This window comes from Scyliorhinus canicula, chromosome 20 (assembly GCF_902713615.1).
Source record: "Scyliorhinus canicula chromosome 20, sScyCan1.1, whole genome shotgun sequence".
Classification (NCBI taxonomy): domain Eukaryota; kingdom Metazoa; phylum Chordata; class Chondrichthyes; order Carcharhiniformes; family Scyliorhinidae; genus Scyliorhinus; species Scyliorhinus canicula.
Genome location: NC_052165.1, coordinates 4,090,642 through 4,106,114, shown reverse-complemented (window position 1 = coordinate 4,106,114; position 15,473 = coordinate 4,090,642). Strand labels below are relative to the sequence as shown.

The 15,473-nt window shown below is 50.0% G+C and overlaps 1 protein-coding gene across 2 annotated transcripts in view; it reads left to right on the top strand.

Moving 5' to 3' along the window:
• Positions 1-15,473, top strand: part of dusp16 (dual specificity phosphatase 16) — a 183,660-nt gene that overhangs the window by 100,811 nt on the left and 67,376 nt on the right. The window lies entirely within an intron of this gene.

Below are 15,473 nucleotides of genomic sequence, written 5' to 3'. Positions count from 1 at the left end.
AGTGGAAAATGAAAAAATGTGTATTAGAGGAAGAATGTTATTTAGTTTATGGTGGATCTGGGTCGGGTGAAATGTTTAACAGGTCGCGCCATGCCACTTCCTGGCTTCTTACTGGACTTCCTGGCTGGTCATTGAAGGAGAACCAGAGGTCGCCTGACACGCTTGTCGTCTGCCGGCGTGGCCACCTCTGTGTCCACAGGGAACCTGAGTCACAGAACTCTTGCTGAGCCGGACGTGGCAACCTGGATGGTTGGGTCCTCAATCCAAGGGGCGGCTCATGCTGCAGTGACAGCGGTACTACCGCCCTTGGCGACCTCACGCCTGGTCAAATGGTCCACGTGCTTCTTGAGTGTCTTCCCTTGGACATGGACTCCATACGAGATGAAGTCATTCTGAACCAGCGGCACTCCCGGGAGTCACAGCGCTCCATCGCCAAAATTCTGTACATAAACGGTATCCCCAGTGTGGAGCATTTGCCCCAACCGGAACCGAGGTGACTCTTCTGCGACCCCTGTTGCCGCTCGACTGTTTCCCATGAGTCCAGAGTTGTCGTCCCATCAAGAGTTCAGCTGGAGCTATTTCGGTGGTCACGCGCGACGCCGTATGGTAATTGAATAAGAAGCACGCCAACCGCATGTCCATAGAGCCGGTTCGACTGCTTTTTCAAACCTGGTTTCCAAGTTTGGACCGCCCTCTCTTCCATTCGATTAGAGGAAGGATGATGTGGCGCGATGCGGATGTGCTGAAGGCCATTGTTCACATAAAAATAGCAAACTCCTCATCCGCAACAGGTGTGGATGGAGAGCTCGTGGGCAACAGAAACCAGCTGAGGGTATCCGTGTGGGTGATCCTGGCACCTGAACAGTGTTGGAATGTGTAATTGTAATCGGCAAGCAGGCGTGCCAACTGCGGGATCCTGGCTGACGCAGTTGCCACAGGGAGATCAATGATTGTCTCCCATGGTCCTCAAGGGGGTTATGACACTTGGAAAATAGAACATAGAACATACATTGCAGAAGGAGGCCATTCGACCCATCAAGTCTGCACCGACCCATTTAAGCCCTAACCTCCACCGTATCCCCGTAACCCAATAACCCCTACTAACCTTTTTTAGTCACTGAGGGCAATTTATCATGACCAATCCACCTAACCTGCACATCTTTGGACTGTGAGAGGAAACCGGAGCACCCGGAGGAAACCCATGCAGATACGGGGAGAACATGCAGACCCCACACAGACAGTGTCCCAGCCGGGAATCGAACCTGGGACCCTGGCGCTGAAGCCACAGTGCTAATCACTTGTGCTACCGTGCTGCCCCAATTGCTGCCCTTCTACAGTTTTAGAAAAATTTTGTTCCAAATTTCATTTCTTTAGGGGTAGCATCATCACCTTAAATTCACAGCGTAGAAATTGGCTGCTTTGCTCAAAAGATCTGTGCCAGTTTTTATTCTCCACGCACATTTTTCTTCTCACCAGGGGCTGGATTCTCCGGCGGCGGGATGCTCCATTGACCGGCCAGCGTAACGGAGCATCCCGCTGGCGCGGCGGGACGCAGCGGAGAATCCAGCCCCTTGGTTTGTCTTGCTCTTTAAATATCCTTCATTCTTCCCTCCCTCATGTACTGAACTAGTTTTCCCTTAAGTGCATCTGTGCAATTTGCTTCAACGGTTCCATTTCACTTCCATGTTCTCATCATATGTGAATAGATGGTGTGCCTGCCACAGCCAAATAGCTTAAATTATGTGAAATCAGCAGGAGCTCGAAATGAGACTGGCATCATTGGGAGGTGCATGAAGATGAAGTGGGCTATATGGACGTCAGCACTGAGGTTTGAGTGCCAGAAGCTGCTGATCCGTTAGTGGTGAGAGTTCAAGTTAATTTAACAGCATGAGAGGTTGATGGAGTGATAGATAGGAGATATCCCATGAAGATGCATTCACAGACCTTGACTACCTTCATCAGGTCATGATACTACTTGTGGTACTGCCACCAGGTCCTTGCAGCCCGGAATCCTGGTTTCCGTCACCCATTCCTTTCGGTGGGTCATCCTTCAGGGCCTCCTGTCCTCTCCATGATCATGTTCTCTCGCCTTTTGTTCATCTTCACCACAAAGTAGAGTTCCACCATCACATTGGGAGCCTGGGAGCCCTCTCTGCCCTCGTGTTCTGCTCTGCATGTTTAGAATTGTAGCAATAACATTCAGCAGTGACCTCTTGTCGGTCAGAGCTGTTTCCTTTAAGAGGACAGACTGCCTCTAAGAGGAGCAGGTTGACTGTACCGTATGCTCTCCGTGAATGCTGCTTAGCCCCCTGCTGAGCACTGATGCAGGTAGCAACATGGTCCGACCAAGGCAGCTAGCAGCGTAGATCCTGCTCAGACCAATGTCACAATCCCATAAATGATAAGGCAGCAGATAGTTTGAGTGCTGTCTATCTCCACGGCAATAGGGATGGGTATAGACATGTTTTTTTCTTTTTGCAACTCTCACATTTATTGAATGATAGAAATACGAGTGTTTTCTCAAGGAGTACAATTGAAGTTTCACAAAAATATCTATTTGTCTTCCTGTTCAGTTTCAGACTTTTGCTTTGTGGAGTGAACATGAATTGTTTACAAGTTGGGTCGTTGCAATGACAAGTTTGTTAAAAATTTAACAACTTTTATGAAGCTAAAATTACTTTTCGTCAATATTTTGTTTAAAATAAAATCCTTACGTACATTTTGTGAAAACACAACAGTGTCTGTTCGTGAGTCCAGTGGAGTATTCTGTAAATTAAGTCATTTCTGCTGACATAGTCACAGTTAGGATTGCTCGACATACTTTGTTCCTGACCCTGTATTCTGACTTGAGAGGATTCAATCGGTCACGCAATTCCTGTAGAAATTGGCCTTTGCCTATTGAGTCTATTTAGTTGAGAAAGGGTCCCCATCTCCAGAGAGTCTGTAGGCTAATACAGCTCTTACTGGTATAAGCCAAGGCCATAACTGAATGTACAGCATTGGTTAAGGAAACCCATTAGCTCTGTGTATATCAATTTGCGAAAGGAATCTGATAAGCTGGTGTATGAAAGACTTGTTCAGGAGATTGAAGGATAAAGTATTGGGAAGACGGCATCATGGAGAGACAGTTTGTTAAAGGACTAAAATTAGGAGAGTAATGATGCAGAGATGTTTTTCGGATTGGTGGGATATAAATAGGGTGTCTTCCAAATGATAGTATTGGAAACATTGCTTTACGAAAAGATATATATCTCAAAATTCCATGTTTGGTCTGTACTTTTGGGCACAAAATGGTGGGCATGGTTAACTTCAGGAGGACTTGCTATTCCAGGGTCTTCCTGGAATGTAAAAGTAACCTCTGCTTCTTTTCTCTACCATAAATTTCTTATGAAACCCTTCTCACCTGACTCCTCCAATAGTAAGTTTGAGGACCTCATGGATTTCTTAGACAACAAGATTGTCAGCTGCCTGTGTCACTTGCCCAGGATCACAGGACTGAATTGCTAAGGTTCTTCCTCGCCCTAACCTTCAACTTGTATCTTTCCCCAGATTCTCTGTTCTCTCCTCTCATGCCCTCTCCGAGCTCACCGTGCCCACCTTATGGTGCCTCAAACCTATTTCCACTAAACTACTTACCACCAACTTGCTCTCCAGAGAAAGCATTCCATTCTCATGTTTGTGGAAGGGGGAGCAATCGAGCAGGGCTGCTTTGGCCTGGATGGTATCAAACTTCTTGAGTTTTGTTGGAGCTGCACTCATCCAGGCAAGTGGAGAGTATTCCATTACACTCCTGACTTGTGCTTTGTAGATGGTGGACAGACTTTGGGGAGTTAACAGGTGACTTACTCGGCGTAGGATTCCTAGATTTGACCTGCCCTGGTAGCCACAGTATTAATATGGCTGACTCCAGTTCAGTTTCTGATTAATGGTAACCCCCAGGATGTTGATTATGGGGTATTCAGCGATGGTAATGTCATTGAATGTCAAAGGGGGGTGGTTAGATCCTCTCTTGTAGGAGATGGTCATTGCCTGGCACTTGCGTGGCATGAATGTAACTTGCCACGTAATATTGTCTAGGTCTTGTTGCATTTGGACATGGACTGCTTCATTATCTGAGGAGTCAGTAATAGTGCTAAACATTGTGTAGTCATCTGCAAAAATCCCCACTTCTGACCTTATGATGGGAGGAAGGTCATTGATGAAGCAGCTGAAGATGGTTGGGCCGAGGACACTACCCTGAGGAACTCCTGCAGTGATAATAATAATCTTTATTGTCACAAGTAGGCTTACATTAACACTGAAATGAAGTTACTGTGAAAAGCCCCTAGTCACCACACTGCGGCTCCTGTTCGGGTACACGAAGGGAGAATTCAGAATGTCCAATTCAGCTAACAGCACGTCTTTCGGGACTTGTGGGACGAAACCGGAGCACCCGGAGGAAACCCACAGACACAGGAAGAACATGCAGACTCCGCACAGACAGTGACTCAAGCTGGGAATCGAACCTGGGACCCTGCCGCTGTGAAGCAATTGTGCTAACCACTGTGCTATTGTGCCGCCCACTATGTCCTGGAGTTGAGGTGATTGACATCCAACCACCGCAACCATCTTCCTTTGTGCCAGATATGAGTTGAACCAGCGGAGAGTTTTCCCGCTGATTCCCATTGACCAGTTTAGGTGGGACTCGTTGATGCCACACTCGGTCAAATGCTGCCTTTTTGTCAAGGGGCAGTCACTCTCACCTCACGTCTGGCATTCAGCATTTTTGTCCATGTTTGAACCAAGGCTGTAATGAGGTCAGGAGCTGAGTGACCCTGGCAGAACCCAAACTGAGTGTCCGTGAGCAGGTTGTTGCTGAGTAAGTGCCACTTGATAGCGCTGTGGATGACTCCTTCCATCACTTTGCTGATGATGGAGAGTAGACTGATAGGGCGCTAATTAGCTGGGTTGGATTTGCCCTGGTTCTTATGTGCAGGACACACCTGGGCAATTTTCCACATTGCCGGGTAGGTGCCAATGTTGTAGCTGTAATGGAACAGCTTGGCTAGGGGTGCGGCAAGTTCTGGAGCACAAGTCTTCAGTACTATTGCTAGAATATTGTCAGGGTCCAGAGCCTTTGCAGTATCCAATGCCTTCAGCTGTTTCTTGATGTCACGTGAAATGAAACTTATTGGATGAAGACTGACATCCGTGATGCTGGGGACCTCTGGCGGAGACCAAGGTGGACCATCCACTCGGCATTTCTGGCTGAAGATTGTTGCGAAAGCCTCAGCATTGCCTTTTGCGCAGATGTGCTGGGTTCCTCCATCATTGAGGATGGGGATATTTGTGGAGCCTCCTTCTCCAGTGAGTTGATTAATTGTCCACCACCATTCACGGCTGGGTGTGGTAGGACTGCAGAGCTTAGATCCAATGCCTTCATTGTGAAATCGCTGAGCTCTGACTAGTATTTGCTGCTTATGCTGTTTGACACACAAGTAGTCCTGTTTTGTAGCTTCACCAGGTTCACACCTTATTTTTCGGTTATGCCTGATGTTGCTCCTGGCATGCTCTCCTGCACTCTTCATTGAGCCAGGGTTGATCCCCTGGCTTGGTGGTAATGAGCTCACAGCAAAGTTCCAAAATCCAGGACATGGCTCCTCCTCTGCAACTGGATCCTCAACTTTCTGACTCACAGACCATAACCAGTAAGAATAAACAACACCTAGTCCTCAATACCAAATGTTGCCACGCAGTCGTGTGTATAGGGAGTATAGTACGGGGCTACGTACGCAGCCTTGCGGGGCGCAAGGCTGCGTACGTAGCCCCCTACTATACTCCCTATACACACGACTGCGTGGCAACATTTGGTTCCAACTCCATCTAAAGGTTTGCTGACGACACCACCATAGTGGGCCGGATCTCGAACAGCGACGAACCAGAATACAGGAGGGAGATAGAGAACCTAGTGGAGTGGTGTAACGACAACAATCTCTCCCTCAATGCCTGCAAAACTAAAGAGCTGGTCATTGACTTATGGAAGCAAAGTACTGTACACACCCCTGTCAGCATCAACGGAGCTGAGGTAGAGATGGTTAGCAGTTTCAAATTCCTAGGGGTGCACATCACCAAAAATCTGTCCGGGTCCATCCACAGCAACGCTGTCACCAAGAAAGCACAACAGCGCCTATACTTCCTCAGGAAACTAAGGAAATTTGGCATGTCCACATTAACTCTGACCATCTATCTGGCTGCATCAAAGTCTGTTTTGGCAACTGCTCGGCCCAAGACCGCAAGAAACCTCAGAGAGTCGTGAACACAGCCCAATCCATCACACGAACCTGCCTCCCATCCATTGATTCCATCTACACCTCCCGCTGCCGGGGGAAAGTGGGCAGCATAATCAAAGACCCCTCCCACCCGGCTTACTCACTCTTCCAACTTCTTCCATCGGACAGGAGATACAAAAGTCTGAGAACACACACAAACAGACTCAAAAACAGCTTCTTCCCCGATGTTACAAGACTCCTAAACGACCCTCTTATGGACTGGCCTGATTAACACTACACCCCACCTTGTGTTGCCCTATTAGGTGTTTTCTTTTTATTTTATTTTCATGTACTAAGTGGTCTGTTTGAGCTGTTCACAGAAAAATACTTTTCACTGTACCTCGGCACATGGGACAATAAACAATCCAATGGATATGCCTGGCCACGAGGTTACTGATTGTGGCTGAGTACAATTCTGCTGCTGCTGATGGTCCACAGCACCTCATGGATGCCCAGTCTTGAATTGCTGGATCTATCCCACGTTTGAAGTCTATCCCATTTAGCACAGTGGTAGAGCCACACAACACGATGTAGGGCAGGGGTGGGCAAACTTTTCCGTGCAAGGGCCACATTCAGAAATTCACAATTTTAAAGGGCCGCATAGTATATTAAGTAAAATAATTACTTCACCCGGTTATGATTCAGGGCGCCTCATATAGAACATAGAACAGTACAGCACAGAACAGGCCCTTCGGCCCTCGACATTGTGCCGAGCAATGATCACCCTACTCAAGTCAACGTATCCACCCTATACCAGTAAGTAACCCAATACCCCCCCCCCCCCATTAACCTTAAAAAAAAATGTTAAATTTTTTTTAAAAAAATTTTTAAAAAAATTTTTTAATGACTTGGTGGGCCGCATAAAGACCTTTGGCGGGCCACATGCGGCCCGCGGGCCGTAGTGTGCCCACCCCTGATGTAGGGTATCCTTAATGTGAAGGAGGGGGCCAAGTACGCAGCCTTGCGGGGCCCCAGTATTGAGGTGCCGGAATGAGGCGACTAGGGGCTTTTCACAGTAACTTCATTTTCATTTTCATTTTTTGTTGTTTATTCCACAAGGTGGTCACTTCTACCAATACTGTCATGGACAGATGCTCCTGCAGCAGGCAGGTTGGTTCAAGTATTTTTTTCCCTCACTGCAGTTCCAATCAGGCAGCCCTGTCCTTTAGGACCCAGCCAGCTCAGTCTGTGGTGGTACTACGAAGCCACTCTTGGTAATTGACATTGAAATCCCCACCCAGAGGATATTCTGTACCCTTTCCTCCCTCAGTGCTTCCTCCAAGTGGTGTTCAACATGGAGGAGTACTGATTCATCAGCTGATGGTGGGCGATACCTAGTAATGATACCTAGTATTTTCCTTGCCCATGACTGCATGGGGTCCAGAGTCGGTGTTGAGGACTTTCATGGCAACTCCCTCCCGAATGTATGTCACTGTGTCGCCACCTCAGCTGAGTCTGCCGTTCCAGTGAGAATGGTGATAGTGGTTAATTCCTGACATTTTATTGAGTTTAAATTCCATCACCTGCTTGACCCGATGCCGGTGGTGGGATTTGAACCCGGGTCCCTAAATCATTATGCTGGCTCTCGGGATTGCTAGTCCTGTGACAGCATCATTGTGCCACCGCCTCCCCTTAATAACACGGTTTACAATGCGAAAGTAAACAGGGTTTTTAAAGGAAAAATTAGGTTGTTACTTGGCAACCAAGGGCCACTCTAGGTTAGAAGGAACTTTGTGTTTAGTTTTAAGCTGGACCCAGTAAAAGTTGGACAGGACAAGTGATGTGCAGGTTGCAGATTTCCCAAAAGAAACGAGGGAGTTAGGACAGGAAGATAATTAAGTTAAAGGAAAAACAAAGAACAAGAAGCTGAACAAGGTCCCGATGGGTGAACTTAAAGTAAAAAGTAGAGAAAGTGCTCTTGAGTTAAAGAGACAGCAGTAAGAAGCAGAGTTAAATGAAAATGAAAATCGCTTATTGTCACGAGTAGGCTTCAATGAAGTTACTGTGAAAAGCCCCTAGTCGCCACATTCCGGCGCCTGTCCGGGGAGGCTGGTATGGGAATTGAACCGTGCTGTTGGCCTGCTTGGTCTGCTTTAAAAGCCAGCGATTTAGCCCAGTGAGCTAACCAGCCCCTGACCAGTGAGAAGCCAGACAAAGAACAAAGAAAGGTACAGCACAGGAACAGGCCCTTCGGCCCTCCAAGCCTGCACCGACCATGCTGCCCGTCTAAACTAAAACCTCCTACACTTCCTGGGTCCGTATCCCTCTATTCCCATCCTATTCATGTATTTGTCAAGATGCCCCTTAAATGTCACTATCGTCCCTGCTTCCACCACCTCCGGCAGCGAGTTCCAGGCACCCACTACCCTCTGTGTAAAAAACTTGCCTCGTACATCTCCTCTAAACCTTGCCCCTTGCACCTTAAACCTATTGCTCCTAGTAATTGATCCCTCTACCCTGGGAAAAAGCCTCTGACTATCCACTCTGTCTATGCCAACCGAGTTTATTCAACCTCTCCTCATAGCTAATGCCCTCCATACCAGAAAGCATCCTGGTAAATCTCTTCTGCACTCTCTCTAATGCCTCCACATCCTTCTGGTAGTGTGGCAACCAGAATTGAACACTAAACTCCAAGTGTGGCCTAACTAAGGTTCTATGCAGCTGCAACATGACTTGCCAATTTTTATACTCAATACCCCGGCCAATGAAGGCAAGCATGCCGTATGCCTTCTTGACTACCTTCTCCACCTGTGTTGCCCCTTTCAGTGACCTGTACACCTAGATCTCTCTGACTGTCAATACTCTTGAGGGTTCTACCATTCACTGTATATTCCCTACCTGTATTAGACCTTCCAAAATGCATTACCCCACATTTGTTATCGAGGTAAATCAAAAGTTTGGTTACATCTTAATTCAGCCTGCAAAGCAAAAGTGTTCTGTTGACGTGGCTTGATACCTGATAGATTGTGTGGAAGTTTGAATGCACGTGGCTGTCCGAGGCAGAGGAATACTGAAAGGATAGGTTGAAATCCTGGATGTGGATCCTTGGTGAAGGCATCCTCAGAAAGCATTGTTTGGGAGAAGATGCCAAGGCATGTTTGTTTTGAGAGTGGAGTTTGGGAACACTCCGAGTTCAATGACACCAGTTGGCTCACAGTGTGACAAGCATCTGGGGTAATTGTAACAGTATCAGATCCTGAGATAAGTTTCAAACCACATATCTGCGCCAGCAATAGGACCGCCTATTTCCAACTGGGTAGCATTGGCTGACTCCGCTCCTGCCTCAACTCATCTTCTGCTGAAACCTTGATTCATGCCGTCCTTGCTGCTCGGCTTGACTATTCCAATGTACTCCTGACCATCTCTAACTTGTACCAAATGCTGGTCACCCACTACCCCTGTACACGTATGTTGGCGGCTGGTCAAGGTATGTCTCGATTTGAAAATTCTCATCCTTGTTTTTAAATCCCCTCTTGCTTTGCCCCTTCCAATCTCTAATTTCCTCCAACTTCACACCCCACTGAGACACTGCACTCCTCTAATTCTGGCCTCTTGGACATCCACATTTTTAATGGCTCCACCACTGGTGGCCATTGCCGAGGCACTGGGCTCTGGAATGGCCTCCCCAGGCCTCTCGGCCCCCCCACGCCTCTCGGCCCCCCCACGCCTCTCGGCCCCCCCACGCCTCTCGGCCTCCCCACGCCTCTTGGCCTCCCCACGCCTCTTGGCCTCCCCACGCCTCTCGGCTTCTCCACGCCTCTCGGCCTCCCCACGCCTCTCGGACTCCCCACGCCTCTCGGCTTCCCCACGCCTCTTGGTCTCCCCAGGCCTCTCGGCCTCCCCAGGCCTCTCGCCCCCCCCCCCCCCCTCCACGCCTCTCGGGCCCCCCAAGCCTCTCGGCCTCCCCACGCCTCTCGGCCCCCCCGCGCCTCTCGGCCCCCCCCCGCGCCTCGCCCCCCCCCCGCGCCTCGCGGCCTCCCCGCGCCTCTCGGCCTCCCTGCTCCTCTCGGCCTCCCCGCTCCTCTCGGCCTCTCGGCCTCCCTGCTCCTCTCGGCCTCCCTGCTCCTCTCGGCCTCTCTGCTCCTCTCGGCCTCCCTGCTCCTCTCGGCCCCCCCAGGCCTCTCGGCCCCCCCAGGCCTCTCGGCCCCCCCAGGCCTCTCGGCCCCCCCAGGCCTCTCGGCCTCCCCAGGCCTCTCGGCCTCCCCACGCCTCTCGGCTCCCCCGGCCTCTCGGCTCCCCCGGCCTCTCGGCCTCCCCACGCCTCTCGGCCTCCCCACGCCTCTCGGCCCCACGCCTCTCGGCCTCCCCACGCCTCTCGGCCTCCCCACGCCTCTCGGCCTCCCCACGCCTCTCGGCCTCCCCAGGCCTCTCGGCCTCCCCACGCCTCTCGGCCTCCCCACGCCTCTCGGCCTCCCCACGCCTCTCGGCCTCCCCAGGCCTCTCGGCCTCCCCAGGCCTCTCGGCCTCCCCAGGCCTCTCGGCCTCCCCAGGCCTCTCGGCCTCCCCAGGCCTCTCGGCCTCTCGACCTCCCCACGCCTCTCGGCCTCCCCAGGCCTCTCGGCCTCCCCAGGCCTCTCGGCCTCCCCACGCCTCTCGGCCTCCCCACGCCTCTCGGCCTCCCCAGGCCTCTCGGCCCCCCCAGGCCTCTCGGCCCCCCCAGGCCTCTCGGCCTCCCCAGGCCTCTCGGCTTCTCGACCTCCCCACGCCTCTCGGCCTCCCCAGGCCTCTCGACCTCCCCAGGCCTCTCGGCTTCTCGACCTCCCCACGCCTCTCGGCCTCCCCAGGCCTCTCGACCTCCCCACGCCTCTCGGCCTCCCCAGGCCTCTCGGCCTCCCCAGGCCTCTCGGCCTCCCCAGGCCTCTCGGCTTCTCGACCTCCCCACGCCTCTCGGCCTCCCCACGCCTCTCGGCCTCCCCACGCCTCTCTGCCTCGCCACCTCACTGTTATCCTTTAAGACTCTCTTTAAAACCTAATTCCTTAACAAAGGTTTTTGTCATCTGACCGTGGTGGGATATTTTGTTTAATAATGCTTCTGTGAAGTACCTTGGAACATTTTATTACACTCCATGTGGGATATAAATAGAAGTTGTTGTTACAGCTGGGATCCTTAAGGTGCAAAAAGGGTTAGGTGCGGTACGGGGATAGGGTGGAGGTGTGGGCTAGATAGGGTGCTCTTTCCAAGGGCCATTGCAGACTCGATGGGCCAAATAACCTCCTTCTGCACTGAAAATTCTATGATCACTGTGATTAATTTATGTAGACAAGAGGGAAACTTTTCTCGCTGTGTGTGGAGTCTAACCTTAAAATCAGAGCCATGCCTTTCAGGGAGAAGTTGAGAAACATTTCTTCAGGCAAGGTGTAGAACACTCTCCCACCAGAGGCAGTCGATGCTGGCTTAATTAATAATTTTAAACCAAAGATTGATAGATTGTAATAAAACAAGGGTATAGTAGGATATCTAGCCAAAGCAGGTAGATGGAACTTTGTACAGAACAGCAATGATCTCATGGTTTGGCAATCAGGCTTGAGGTGCGAAGCGGCCTAGTCCATTTCTTTTCCTATTCCATATTGAAGTTGAAGAGCAGTGAATGGGCTGTCACTCATTGTTTTGATCAACATTTTCAGCTCTTTTCAAACCTCCCTTTCAAAAAGGAAAATGGTAATTCTATTTACTGAATTGTAGAATTCCAATTATCCATTAGACCCTCGAGCATCTTTGCATTTTTAGCTAGTATCTGCAAACATCTGAAGCATAAATTTGAATAGTAATTACTACTCATTGAATTGATAATTACCAGACTGTGCATTATAGCGAGTTCGCATTGTGAGCGCCTTAACTTTATAAATGTCTCCCATCCGATCTCTCTCTTCGTCACACCGGCTTTGCCAGCTGGAAGGTTTTTAATTTAGCTCCTGGTGGACATGGTAGGTCTGTGGAACAAAGCAACCTATAATTTAGCGAAAATTAGCAATCCAAATGATCTGTTGTTGAACATGGAAAAGTACCAATCAGTGCAGTATCACTTTGATTGCTCAATAAACGAATGTTGGACTAATTTAACAAACAACTAGATGATGTAATAAGTGGGGGTAGGGTTAATCCACCGGAAAGATGAGATGACACAGATTGATCATTTGTCCTGATCTTGTGAAGTTACTTTTCTTAGCATTTAATAATAAAAATTTACATATTTCAGGGGAGATAAAGAATAAAACTGGTAATGGTATGTAAGGCAGTAATTTAGACGTCTGCATCTAATGTCTTTAAATACAAGACCAAATCTCTCACTGATTGTGTATCAGCAAAGCCCAAAACAATTTATTCACATTTTTAATGCATAGCTTTAAGGGGAAAACAATTGTACAACTGGGAGCACAGAGTATTGATACCATGACCAATTGAAACCATGATCAAATGAAAGGATGTTAAAATGATGACTGTTAAATGACCTGATATTTTTTTTCCACACTCGTATAATAAAACAATGAATTCTTTTTTTAAATTTAGAGTACCCAAGTAAGGGGCAATTTAGCGTGGCTAATCCACCTACCCTGCACATCTTTGGGTTGTGGGTGTAAAACCCACGCAAACACGGGGAGAATGTGCAAACTCCACATGGACAGTGACCCGGGGCCGGGATCGAACCTGTGACCTCGGCGCCGTGAGGCAGCAGTGCTAACCACTGCGCCACCATGCCGCCCCACAATGAGGTATTTTTGGTGGCAAAAATTAAGTATTTCCATCATTTATATGAATTCTGCATCACTGACATGGTTTTCACAAACATGAAATGAGCTGGAATTCACAGATGTGTGACTTGGGTTTGAGGAATGATATTGACCAAACCAACTGGATACTCTTTAACTTGTATTTTTGAATGTTAAGTGTGTTGTATTATACTTTTAATAGCTGCTTAAATAGAGCAGGTAACATTTGCAGCTGAAGCCTCAATAACTGATACTGCAAGCTAATGGCTGTTTGGCGTTGTGTACGTGTTTCTGCAAGAAACATTTTGCAATTTTTAATCTGCAGCTCCAAAGTTGTTCATGGAACACAGCTGGTGGGGAACCGAATGCATATTTATAGCTAAAAAAAACCTCGCAAATCCCAAAGAACGATTTAGTAAAGAATTATTCCAGCAAATTACAGCTCCAATTCTTTTGTCCACACAAAACTGCCCAAGTTTTTGTTTTTTAATGGAGCACGTGTTACAAAAATAAGATTTGAAGAAACCAAAACACACTTGCAATCAGAAGTAATGTAACCCACCCTCTATTAGCAAATGGAATTACATTTTGTGCAATGTGGTAAATGTAGGTCAAATTTGGCTTACTGTAGAATTAAATAATAGATGCTGAATGTCTTTTCTTATAGTTCCTCATGTGTAGTTGATGTTTAGTTGTTTCATTTAGCTTTTTCTGATCATTCCGTGATTTAAGCATTAAGGGCGAAATTCTCCGCACCCGCGGAAAGTCGTAAAACCGTCGTAAAAATCGGGAGCGTTTACGACGGTCGCGAAGGCTTCATTTCCCGACGGATTCACTTCCTGGAAATGGGCTAGTAGCGCGGCCACGTCAATTACGTGCGTGATGACGACTGAACGCGACGACGACACGATCACGCCCACGTGACATTGCCCGACGCCGTAAAAAGGCGCGGGCGACCACAGAATCTGTCGGGCAGGATGTCGGAGCCGAGGAGAGCTGCTCCTCGCTTTGTAGATGCTGACGTCGAGGCGCTGCTCGATGCCGTGGAGCAGAGGAGGGGCATCATCCGCCCGCGGAGAAGGCATCGCCAACCTGCCAGCGCGGTACGCCAGGCCTGGCGTGACGTGGCTGCTGCCGTCAGTGCTGTGGGGCAGACCCCTCGCTCAGCAGAGCAATGTAGGAAGAAGCTACACAACCTCACCAGGTCTGCCAGGGTAAGTGCCATGAGGGTGCCCCCTAGTCACAACCATCCCTCCCCTTAACTTAAGCACCCCCCCCCCCCCCGGCACGGGAGGGGGGGGGGGGGGGGGGGGGGGAGAGGGATTGGGGCAGAGTTATTTGAGGGTGGTTCACAAAGTTGTCACAGACCCAGCGCTCTGGCCCCGAGGAGAGATGCAATCATCTTATGACAACTTGCCCCCCCCAAACTGTGCCAGTATCTGAACGGACTGCTGATACCTACCGTTTTGTAATGATCTACCTATGTTCCCTCCCCCAACAGGCCAAGGCCGCTCATAACCACCGTGAGCGGCACAAGACTGGAGGGGGTTCGCCCAACCTGCACCCCCTCAGCACCTTTGAACAGAGGGCCCTGGACCTTGTTGGGGGGTCTGCCACCCGCGATATCGCGCAATGCGAGGTTGGCGGAACTGCAGCAAGTGAGACAACCCTCCCTGACAAACACTCACCCCTCCCCCATCCTCTGTCCCTTCACACACCCTGCCCACTGGGACACCTCCCCCATCCTCTGTCCCTTCACAAACCCTGCCCACTGGGACACCTCCCCCATCCTCTGTCCCTTCACACACCCTGCCCACTGGGACACCTCCCCCATCCTCTGTCCCTTCACAAACCCTGCCCACTGGGACCGTCCAGCGGCCTGCCGAGCAAATCGAAATAACCCGTCTCATTCTCTTCCCTGGGACGTGATGCCGAACGACCAGGGCCGTCTGCCTCCAGACGGAGACAGGAATCTGCCGCCACCTCACCCGGGGCCTCACAACAGAGGGTGCCCGATCAGCGGGCAGCCCTATCCGCCCCAACCCAATCTGCGGACCAGGACGCACAGAGGGTTCGAAGTCCACTACCACCAGAAATGGCCAGGGACAACCCTCCTGTCGCTGAGCAGCCCCACACCCTGGAGGAGGCCCTAAACATTGAGAGCGTCGGGCTTGCGGCACTGCTTTCTCCCACCACATCCATCATCCCAGAGACACACACCCCGGCGGGCCTATTTAGTGATGAGTCTCCTGGGGCACAGTCTGGTTGGCACATCACAGCTGAGCAGGTACAGCAGGTGGAGGTCGGAGCAACAGAGGGCCCGGACTCGCGGAGGCCAGACCAGGCCCAGGATGCAGCTGGCTCCCAGAAGTTTTCTGAGTTCCTGGAGTTTATCAACCCACCCGCACAGCCGATGCCTCAGGAAACCCAGGGAAACAATGGCGGGAGGAGGGCAGC